Source organism: Erpetoichthys calabaricus, chromosome 15 (assembly GCF_900747795.2).
Source record: "Erpetoichthys calabaricus chromosome 15, fErpCal1.3, whole genome shotgun sequence".
In the NCBI taxonomy this organism is placed as follows: domain Eukaryota; kingdom Metazoa; phylum Chordata; class Cladistia; order Polypteriformes; family Polypteridae; genus Erpetoichthys; species Erpetoichthys calabaricus.
The window spans coordinates 83,551,048-83,562,943 of record NC_041408.2 but is presented as its reverse complement, the minus strand read 5'-3'; the positions used below and the strand labels follow the sequence as shown (position 1 = coordinate 83,562,943).

At 44.1% G+C, this 11,896-nt stretch overlaps 1 protein-coding gene across 1 annotated transcript in view; it reads left to right on the top strand.

Moving 5' to 3' along the window:
- Nucleotides 1-1,773: 1,773 nt before the first annotated feature.
- Nucleotides 1,774-11,896, top strand: part of LOC114665759 (collagen alpha-1(XIX) chain) — a 192,583-nt gene continuing 182,460 nt past the window's right edge. The window contains exon 1 of the mRNA XM_051919255.1: nucleotides 1,774-1,988. The gene's annotated coding sequence lies outside the window, so the exon portion shown is untranslated. The remainder of the gene's footprint in view (nucleotides 1,989-11,896) is intronic.

Genomic DNA, 11,896 nt, shown 5'->3' with positions numbered 1-11,896 from the left:
GCCATTAATTAAGCCCGTCATTTAATTCAATGGCTTGTTGCTGCTCTTATTCTGCCACAGCAGACATTTCCAAATCTGTTGATTTTTCTGTGTTTTCTAAGAACATTTTCAAAATGTTTTGGTGACCTGAGAGATCAACCTTACTGAGACCTTCACCTTTATTTATTTTCAGATATTGTGTGATGGGCACAGGTGAGCTGGTCATATGGTGGCTTGTTTGATGTCTCATTATTGTTTGGCTACTAATTAAGGAAAAAGAGACAATTAAGGGGCCTGAGTCAAGTTAATTAAAACTAAAGCAAAAGAAGTTAATAAGCAGTAAAAACGGCTCACTAATGAAGAAGATGGTTAGAATGAAAACCTGCAGCCACTGCGGCCCTAGAGGACTGGAGTTCGACACCTGTGCTCTAGGGTTCTATTCAATAAGGGCGCGCACAAAAAGGCGACCTTCAAAAGGGCGACCTCAATTGGGCGCGGAGAATAAAAGCGCACATAAATAAAAGCGATCTTCAAAAGGGCGACCTCAATTGAGCGCCGAATAAAGGCGCGCGTAAATAAAGGCGAGCTTCAAAAGGATGACCTTCTGAGCGAATTAAATTAATTGTCCTTGATTATGCTAATAGACCGCATCTCGAATATCTACGTGGCATTGCACATAATCTACAGCTTCAAGTGTAACTTGCTTTCACCTTTTTATACATTCAGTCATTGCCTTAATCTAATTTTCTGTAATTCTGAAAACAACGAAGTATGTTCAGTCATTGCCTTAATCGAATTTTCTGTAATTTTGAAAACAACGAAATATAGAGAGCTTTAGAATACTTCGTTAGAAGTTCATGCATTAATTAATTGGATGTTTTAATATTCTTGCTTTCACCTTTTTATACGTTCAATCATTGCCTTTATCTAATAAATTTTCTGTAATTTTGTTGCGTTTGCCTTTATTCGCTGCGCCCAATTGACGTCACCCTTTTGAAGCACTCCTTTATTTGCGCGCGCAGTTATTCGGCGCTCAATTGACGTCACCCTTTTGAAGCACTCCTTTATTTGCGCGCGCAGTTATTCGGCGCTCAATTGAGGTCGTCCTTTTGAAGCTCGCCTTTAATTGCGCGCGCCTTTATTCGCCGCGCCCAATTGAGGTCGCCTTTATGTGCGCGCCCTTATTGACGGATACCGTGCTCTAGGGGGATTCTGGCAACGCAGTAAAGTGTTATTTTGGAACCAGTACTTTCAAGTTCCTTCGTCCTTACTGGTAAGTCTTGACAATAGGAAAGGCGCTATATAAATACTATTCTTCTTCTTCTTATTATTATTAGCCCCGGTGTAACCAGGGGTCCGCGGTCTCACCACTGCTTTCAATTTTGAACGTCGCCCTCAGCTAATTATAAGTGCGCCTCAGATCTTGCGGCACGGCTTATTTGTCCAGCTGCCTGATCCGATGTTTAAATGAGGACGAATCGCGAATGCAGCTGCCAAAGGGTCTCTTCGTAGTATTGTACCTCTTTCTATTTGATAACTGTGCGGAAAATATAATCTACTATTCTAAAGATGGTTTATAAAACACAAAGCAGATATCCCTGTAAATTGGCAATGCGCAACTTGTAGATAAGCCGTGTTGTGTTGTGTTGTGTGTCAGTCTGCGGACCGCACGACTTGAGCTGAGGTTGACGTCTGGGTAGCCGCGAAGCTCCGAAACGGCAAAGCGCGTCCTCGGGAGATTCGTTAAATCTCAACGCGAGATCGCTGCCCTCTTATTAAAATGGGAGCCGACGAGCTGCGCCGACGAGGCTGCTGATTTCCCCTATCAGTGTATTTTAGTGAGTGAGTGGGAGGGTCAAACTCGATGACTAATAAGGAGAGGAAGCCAAGCAAGGGAGCCCATTCTTACTTTTTGATTTGCAGACGACTTTTGAATCGCCGCCGCCGGCTAAACGTTATGTGCGCGTTTGCTGTTGGATTATAATAAAAGGCAAAGTTTGATTCTGAATGTGAGTATGAATTACTTGAGTAGAATGACGCTTTTTAAAAATATGGTATAACCTAAAATCTTGTAGTGTAACAAATCTTCATAAAAGGCATACCTTTTTATATTACAAAGAAGGTTTGCAGGTGTCATTGTATATATGGTTTAACCTAAAGTACTTTAGCGTATGCCTTTTAATGAAGAGTTTTTACGTTTATAAAAGGAAAACTTTAGATTTTGACTGTCCGTATGACATATTTTAATAGAATGACGCCTTTGAAAAGTGTTATCACCTAAAACCTTAAAATGCGTGCCTTTTAGCAGAGTTTCATTACCTTTATATAATAAAGTTTGAAGCTGTAATATTATGTTCTTTAACCTACAGTCTTGTAATGTATGTCTTTTATGAGGGTTTTATTACCTTTTCTACAATAAAGGACGTTTCAGGTGTAAGATGGCTATTTCATATAAAACGTATACATTTGCTTAGTTCTAATGCTTTATAGTTTGCTAATGGCTATCATTGCGGTATGTGCTTATTGGCTGCTTGGAATTTTAATAAAATATATTTTTATTCTATAATTCCTTATGACAAGAAAAATGATTTGTGTTGTTTGATGTTAACAAACCTGCGTATTATAATTGTGTAAGTGTAACCGGTGTAATTTTGTAGCAAGATAGTTGCTTGGGGTCGGCGCTGTGCATGGCATGATAGCAATCTTGAAACGTGTTTTAAATTCAGTAAATGCAAGTTCCACATTAGACACAGAGGGTCTAATCAGTGTGATCTGCATATTGCTCATAATTGCGTCAGTCAATGCTCGAGTATTTATATTATAAAAAAAAAAATTTAAATAAAAATTGTGCGGGCGGGCGCACGTTTTTTTTTCTTTTTTTTTTAAAAAAGAAGTTGCCGGACGCACCGCTATCCGCTTTATGTGTGGCGCTGTGGGATTACCGAATAACACCCCCCCCCCCCCCCCCCCCAAAAATCCATCTCCCCCTCTCAATCCCGGGTGGTGTGAAATGCCGCCGCCTCCAAAATGCCCGCGGGTTAACACCGGTGGCCAGGACGCCGGGCCAACTCGTGACAAGTGTAAGAACATCGGGCTGACGCCGAGGCGACTTGCAATCATTTAAGACACAATTGGTTTCATGTATTTATTTATATTCTATTTATTTATTGTATTTTATTTATTTCCTCCCCCAAAGGAAGCACAGGCAGGTGAATTGACTTGCTCGGGGTCACACAGTGTCAGTAGTGGGATTTAAACCTATAATTTTTAGGTCGTTTAGTCCGAAGCCCTAATCACTACGCCACACTGCCTTCCACGAAAGTAACGAAAATGAATCTGTCGGTTCCAAATGTGTCATCTCTCATTTTAAATTTAAAAAACGGAATATCAAAAGAAGACATCAATACTGCCATGTATTTACTTAGTAAACGGGAAATGTGCGTGTTAGGTTAAAAGCCGGCGCTTCAGTTCAGATTGATTTCAGCGAGGAATAATTAGCTAAAAAGGAAACTTATCCTTGGCCGGGGTAGGATGGTTAGACACGTTATTGGAATTTTTTGGCTTCTTTCCACATGAGCCCCCCATGTTAGGCTGGAGACTTCACGTGATCCTGCTAATCACTATTTATTAATGGGATCGGGTTTGCACAGAGGAACTGAGACGGATTATATCGCAGCGTGTTCGGGTTTCAGGTTCAAGTTCACCGGGCAGGTCAACAACTTCTTCTTGTGACAAACGCGGCCAGACGGAGGATGACTAGGAATGACTGATATATTTTCAAGTTTAAACCGTGCTAAATTTGGTTAAGGGATTATTTATTTTTTATTTATTTATTAAGTTACTTGCGTTATGCTACGGTTATTAAAGTGAACCTCGAAGTAACTTTAAATTCATTGTTCTCTTTCAGCCGCAGGCGGCAGTCAGCGTTGATGCCTCCGATCTTTTAAACACTCGGACCGCCCCAAAACATCTGCAGGGGGTCCCGAGGGGGTTATGTTTGGCGATAATTGCTCTAGAACTCGGTTTTACAGGAGAAAACATGGGTACCGATACAGTATGTGATTTTTATTACAAATACTATCCATCCATCCATTTTCCAACCCGCTGAATCCGAACACAGGGTCACGGGGGTCTGCTGGAGCCAATCCCAGCCAACACAGGGCACAAGGCAGGGAACCAATCCCGGGCAGGGTGCCAACCCACCACAGGACACACACACCCACACACCAAACACACACTAGGGCCAATTTAGAATCGCCAATCCACCTAACCTGCATGTCTTTGGACTGTGGGAGGAAACCGGAGCGCCCGGAGGAAACCCACGCAGACACGGGGAGAACATGCAAACTCCACGCAGGGAGGACCCGGGAAGCGAACTACAAATACTATTCAAAGTCGAATTTAAATATGCTGTAAATCGAATCCTGAAATCGGAACAGTCTCCTCGTTTAATATATGGGAGTAAATGCCTATCACTCTTAAAAAAAAATATTGGTCCGTTTAATGGCACTTCACTGGGTTGTGTGTGGTCCCTCGCTTGACATTGAACCATTTCATACTGCGAGCGGGTCCTTTGCGTATGAATTTGATGGGCTTTGAAAAGGTTCATAATATGCGGACAAAATGGAAATCGTTAATATACAGCAGTCTGTCTAGCAGTGTACAACTGAGCAAGAAAACTTCGACTTCGACCGTGTTACTGTATGCACTAAAAGTTCTTTTAAAATCGGGAGTCCAATTCACAAATTTGTTGTTTTCTATTCATAAGAATTTATGGAACCTGTTACAGATCTAAATTAAAAAAAAAATCTTTTTTGGAACCTTCATGTCGATGGGGGTTTTTGGGAACCCAAAAATGGTTTCCCCATGCAGGGCCGGCTCTGTGCATAGTACGAGTAGGGAGGGGTGCCATGCCCTGGGGGGCGCCAAAGCGTCGTTTCACATGCGATCGCGTCGATCCCTACGGGGGACTAATACCTTGTCGTTTTCAAAAGCAATTGTGTTAAGACGTACCAGGGACCCCCAAACCCATATCGGTTACGGATTCTACCGTGCGGATCTCAAAAGGGAGTCGTATCTTTTAGAGAACTTTTTTGGGGCGCTTGCAATCATCCTGCCTATAGGGGTGCAGTGTACCCTTAAGCCCGGTCCTGCCCCTATGGCATCGACTCTAAGAACCATTCTGACACTTTTATTTTCAAGTGTATACTAACAAGAAACAGTAAAAGTTACTAACTCGCTCAAATACGGCGTCCTCGGTCGTTCTTTCTATCATCCTCTCGATAAGAGGGACTCGGCATGAACTATTAAAAAATAAATAAAAATTACGGGAATTTGCTTTGACAAAACGTGTCCTCGGTTTATTTCAGATTTATAGAGGTATACAAAGCATGCTGGAATTAGGGTTACCACTTTTAATACAAAAAAATAAGGGACGCATACTGCAGCGGGGGCCATATCCCGTATTACCCAATCAAAAGTAGGAAAGGAGGCATCTTCATAAAATGCGTGTGGGATGATTTGCATGAGACGCTGCTTTAAAAAAAAAATGATAAAAAAATACGGAACAAAATCCGTCCCGTATTGATTCAAAACGGGACGCGCAATTTCATTTTCAAATACGGGACGATTCCGTATTTTAAAGGACGGGTGGCAACCCTAGCTGGAATTCACATTTGCACATGGCGATCCCAAATTGGCCCTGGTGAGTGAGTGAGTGTGTGTGTGTATGTTCGACCTGCTATAGACTAGCACCCTGTCCAGGGTTTGTTAGTGCCTTGTGCCTACTGCTGACTGGGACAGGCTCCAGCTGACCGCCCCACTACCCTGGAAAATGACTGATTGACAACCAGCGCGGACGCAGTAACTGTACTTGTCTGGATACCGAATCTCAATTCATCGGTTACATAAAATATAACCTCACAAAATATAATCACTAGTGATGAGAGAAAGTTTCGCTTCTCGTACCGTTTCGCGAAGTTTACGCTAAAACTCGTTGCACATTTGTTTTGTTTTTTTTATCCAAAGCGGTTGATTTAAAAATAAATAAATAAATAAATAAATCGCTACTGCCACGATCTTTTCCGATTTCACCTTTACGTGCGCCGCGCTTTCCTCCCATCAGCCTCCGCGCAATTCTTATGCCTGATGGGAATTGTAGTCTCTGTGTCGGCACTTACTACAAGGTGCCGTTTTGTTGAATAAAAGTTTGCATGTACGGTGTGCTTGGTGTGTGGGTGTGTTTGTGTGTGTCCTGCGGTGGGTTGGCACCCTGCCCAGGATTGGTCCCCTGCCTTGTGCCCTGTGTTGGATGAGATTGGCTCCAGCAGACCCCCGTGACCCTGTGTTCGGATTCAGCGGGTTGGAAAATGGATGGATGGATGTACGGCACGGTGGCGCAGTGGTAACGCTGCTGCCTCGCAGTTAGGAGACCCGGGTCCTGCATGTTCTCCTCGTGTCTGCATGGGTTTCCTCCCACAGTCCAAAGACATGCAGGTTAGGTGGGTGTGTTTGTGTGTGTGTGTCCTGCGGTGGGTTGGCACCCTGCCCGGGATTGGTTCCTGCCTTGTGCCCTGTGTTGGCTGGGATTGGCTCCAGCACACCCCCTTGACCCTGTGTTTGGATTCAGCGGGTTGGAAAATGGTTGGATGGAAGTACTTCCCGAGTCAATGGTGAACCTCTCTGGCGTGCTGAATGGGGTGGGGCACTCCTGGATTATGGGTGGAGTTAAACTATTTATTACGTGAGGGAGATCCCGTGTTAAAGCACACCTCATTTCACAAGCAGGCAAGAGGCGGTGCTGTCCACTGGAGGGCGAGCTCGCGCCCTTGAATATCGGGTCTCCCCCAAGCCCGCGCTCCCCGCGACCCCCATTTAAATGGAAGATTGGTTACGCTAAAAAAAAATTGTCATACAGTTAAATTCAGATTCTAATTCGATTATGTTGAAAATGTCAAGAAAAGACGATTTTAGCATGGCGTGTTTGTGGAAACTGCCGTGTAAAGGTAAGTTCTGAAACAACTGACTTGTGTTTTTCTAAACAGGTTGCATTATGCTTTCCTTTTCACCAGGTCAATTGTTTCTGGTCCAGCACTTGTCTCTATACACTTCAAAAACAGTCCGGCTTATGTCCAATGACAGCTGCCTTTGGAATTGTATTCATTTAAGCAGAATATTTTTGCACTCTTCTCAGTTTAGTCATGGAACCAGGGGTATTGATTTGTTTTTGGAGACGTATGGTAGTTATTGGTCGTGGGGGGTGTACTGAAGCCCATCTTCGCAAGCACAGGGTGCAATGCAGGAACACATGCTGGAGACAATTTTGCATCTCCAGTTTACCACCTGCATTAGACAATGGCAGCAAAGTCACAGAGACACAGGGAGAACATGAAAACTCACACAAACAGCACAGACATATAGGCAGAAACTGTAATCCGAGGTGGGGAAGTCGTAATCCAATTGTGTGTGAGGCGAGTTAACAAACGAACGGGTGATCACTGTGCCACCAAGCCACCCATGAGCAGTTTTTGAGATGCCTAATTCACATTCAGTAAAACTTATAAATGACGATAACTCACAGCTTGTTTGCCCCACCAGAATGCATGCTGGATGATGAAGAGAAACAAATAAACACACACACCTAGATCTGCACACTGGCAATAAGCCACCTCATGTGCCAATCTGTCTGCCTGTGCAGCACGTCTACTTCATTTGACTCAACATGTTTAGTTTCAAGTTATATAATATTGAAGTGGTTTACTTGATAGAATTTCCAATTAATTATCCACAGTAAATATTGTTTAATACTCTTGTTTATTATTATACAGTACTATCAGTTTTATTATATTCTAAAACAGGGGTGTCCAATTCCGGTGCTAGTGGGCTGCAGTGGCTTCTGGTTTTCATTCTAACCATCCTGTTAATCTACGAGTGCAGATCGGCCCCCTCGTGTTCCCCAGACATTTGATCCTAAGACCCGTCTAGCTCGTGATTCTTTTCTGTCACGGAATCGGACTTCACCTAGAAAAACCACACAGGGATGCAAATCTGTTCAGATGATTAAAAATGCATGCGGACATCCCGAGTTGTCGCGGCACATTAGGTGACACGCGGTTAAGCGCAGGGCAGAGTAAAATGGTGCTTGACAGATGAAAGCAAGCTAAAATACTGGCTTGAAATATTCATTCCCTCCCCGCGTACACAACCGAATTTGAAGGTATTTGATTTGATGTTTTAGAAAGTAGCACTGACAATTCTAGAGTTTTAGTTACAACGCCACAAAAGTAGTGAAGTAGTACAGCAAAAATCGGGAGTTGGGGCTCACCCTGCTTCAGTCTCTCTTCGTGAAGCCGACATATTCTCTTTGTGCTCCTTTGGGCTTCCTTTCCCATTGGGAAGAAGCACCTACTGTGGACGCTCAATTTCTGTGTTTAACCCTTTAAACACTGCCTAATTTTTCTCCATTTTTTGATACTTTAACTGGCTCTAACTTCATCAACTTTATGTTTTGCTCTTCATAATAAAGGTCTGACGTTTCTCTTTAAGAATATTTAGAGAAGAATTAGTTATGTCGCACACACGTACTGTATGTTGCAGCAGAATGAGTAGCAAAACTTTACCTAAAAATGCACTTTGAACGTCATTACTAGACATCTGAGGTGTCCACCTCTGGTCCTGGTGGGCCGCGTTGGCTGCAAGTTTTCATTCTAACCTTTTTTCCTAAATGGCGAGCAGTTTTTGGAATCCTAAAAACAGAAGCAAAAGAGTTGCAAAGCCAGAAAATTCAAAGAATAACCACCAACCATAAAAAGCATCCAAGTGCAATTCCCAAGGGAATACAAACAAAATTGACAGGTGGCCCTGCCCCCTTGGGAACCACCCACAAAACACAAGCGACCTGGTAGAGCAAACATCTACTCATAGAAACCAAACGATAAAAGAAAATCATACAAATCTCTCGCTCTCTATTTATAGGGGGTGGCGCAGTGGGTAGCGCTGCTGCCTCACAGTAAGGAGACTTGGGTTTGCTTCCTGGGTCCTCCCTGCATGGAGTTTGCATGTTCTCACCGTGTCTGTATGGGTTTCCTCCCACAGTCCAAAGACATGCAGGTTAGGTGCATTGGCGGTCCCAAATTGTCCCTAGTGTGTGTTTGGTGTGTGTGCCCTGCAGTGGGCTGGCGCCCTGCCTGGGGTTTGTTTCCTGCCTTGCGCCCTGGGTTGGATAATGGGGATATATATATAATATAGTGGCGGGTGGCCGGCTCCCCTGCCCGGCCAGGATGCCCCTTTGACACATGTTCTGGGGGAGCAACCATGGGCTGCTCAATACCTCCCCCAGGATGCTTGGTGGCAGCCTTCCTGGCTGATGGTGGTGCCTCAGCTTCCCACAGGGATCCATGGGAGATGGAGTTCTCCACAGCCCTGTTGGGATCTGGTGTGGCCACCAGTGGGTGCTGCATGGGTCCCTCAGCCCGGCTGGACAAGTCTTCAGCCCCACCCGGAAGTGCAATCGGAAACGGGTGATCAAGCACCTGGAGTACTTCTGGGTGGGCTATTAAAGGGGCCAGCAACCACCACTCAGTAGCCAGAGTCCGGAGGTGGAGGACAAAGCTTGACGGGAGGAGTGGTGGTGCCAGAAGGGAGTGTTTGTGTTTTTGCTTGTGCTACTTTGGACTGTGTTGTGCCGGTGGGGCTCATGGGGAAGATGTGCCCCACACGCGAAGAAAATAAAAGTTCTGTTTGTGTTTTTACACGTGCCTCTGTGTGAGTCTGTGCCGGGTCTGGTGTTAGATAGTGCCATATTTCAATATATATAATATGCAAACTGTATCACAGACCTTCTCTTCTATATATAATATACTGCGGTGGCCTGGCTCCCTGCCCGGGGTTTGTTTTCTGCCTTGCGCCCTGTGTTGGCTGGGATTGGCTCCGGCAGACCCCCATGACTCTGTAGTTAGGATATAGCTGGATGGAGATATAAAATATATAATAAAAATCCTAAGCCTAAAAGTGCAATGATTTTATGTCCCGTTTTTTTGTCATGCTTTAAATCTGGCTCATTTTAAAACCTACATATGTTTGGTATCATTCTTTTCAGAATTTATCGAACTTTAATGTGTTGTTTTTAGATTCTAATTCCGTTTTTAAATTTATAAACTAAAAAATATCAAGAACTCGCGTCCGATGAGACAAGACATTGTGCCAAGATATTTAACCAGGCTCGGAGCCGGAAATAAAAGACCAAGTGTAGGACAGCTTTTGTACAGGCTTTTAAATGTTCGAAGTGCCATGCGAGAGACAGATCATGTGGCACGGCAGCAGCAGCAAACCAGCAGCTGATTGAGCAAAGAGGAGATAAAAAAAAAAATAAAACTATTTGTTTCCCATTGTATCACCGTTTAAGAGGGGGTTTCGGAGGAGCGACCGTGTCTCCTTGGGATGCGTTCAGCCCCCCTCTTCACAACACGAGCGGCAGAGACACAAAGTGCAGGCTTAGGGGTTGGCGAGTGAAGCGAGCAGAGGGGAACCCCGTAGCAATAATATAACTAACAGTATTAATGTAAATGATGATGACCAACTCACCAAAAATGAACTAAAAGCACATCAAGGCGTAAGGTAGCAGAGTGACCGTGCACGGATTTAACATAACAAACTGTAAAACGTTTAGTTGCAGTACTGCCTGACTTCACACAGTTAATTGTCATTTTAGAAATGAACAACATCCTGGTATTTTTCTACAGCAGGGGTCTTCAGTCACGGTCCTGGTGGGCTGCAGGTTTTTGCTCCAACCCAATTGCTTAATAAGAAGCTCTTATTGCTCAAGTTACACGTTTCTGCTTCACTTTAGTGGTCTCGCTCGTTAAGATTTTGAACCTTTATTGCTTCTTTTAGTCTTAAACGCTGTATTCTTGGGTTTTTAATTGCAATAACATGTAAATGACAAGAGACCAGCAGTTCTCCATTTTGCTTGTTACCCTTTACACATGTGTGTATTTATCGTGCACTATTGGGTTTAATTAAATACTTGGAAGGAAAGTGAAGAGAAAAAAGTGAAGGACTGAGAAGTACTCCTCCATTTTAGCCTTCAGATCATTTGGATGATATCCTTAGAAAGGGGAAGGAAATCTAAGATATGAGAATGACCTGACATGGCAGAGTTAAAGCACCAACAAGCCATGAAATTAAATTATTGGCAAGAATCCATATTACTAACTGAGAATAAACCGGATATGGACGCAGGTACATGGCGATGGGACCATGAGACGTACTGCGCCTGCGCGCGTCCCATAAACCGCAAGCGAAGTCTTCTCCTCCGTGAACGAAGGAGTCACGGCCCAAAAACGAAAGAGCTCAACTAACGTGAATGAGAAATGAAGCAACAACGCGCCCATAGCTAACGACTAACGACACAGCCACACAAAAAAGAGGATTCTGCGCTGCACCCCAGAGTCAAACGGAAGAGGCTACGGAGGCCCCACAGATCCACAAAGAGAGTACGGAAGGCGCGGGAAAGTACTGCGGAGTGAAGGCGCAGGCGTCACCGCCATATTGTGAGTGGCACTACTGCGGAGTGAAGTTAGGAATAATGTGCTGCTTGGGATTGTACAAACCGCTGAACGCTTTACACCAAATTCAAACACAATACAGCTCAATGATACAAACGAGCCCACCTGGATAGGATCAATGAACGCAGGCACCTACAACGCGCGTCTGAAACTATGGAAGCAAAGCAGGCACGGGTTCAAAACGAATGAGCTCGACTGACGGATATACAAACACGAGCCTGCCTGGATAAAATCAATGAACGCAGGCGCCTACAACGCACATCTGAAATGCCGCGGGCATGGCTCCAAAATGAACGAGCTCGACTAATGTATTTCAGGATACCCAACGCCAGGGGTAGGCGAGCGAAGCGAAC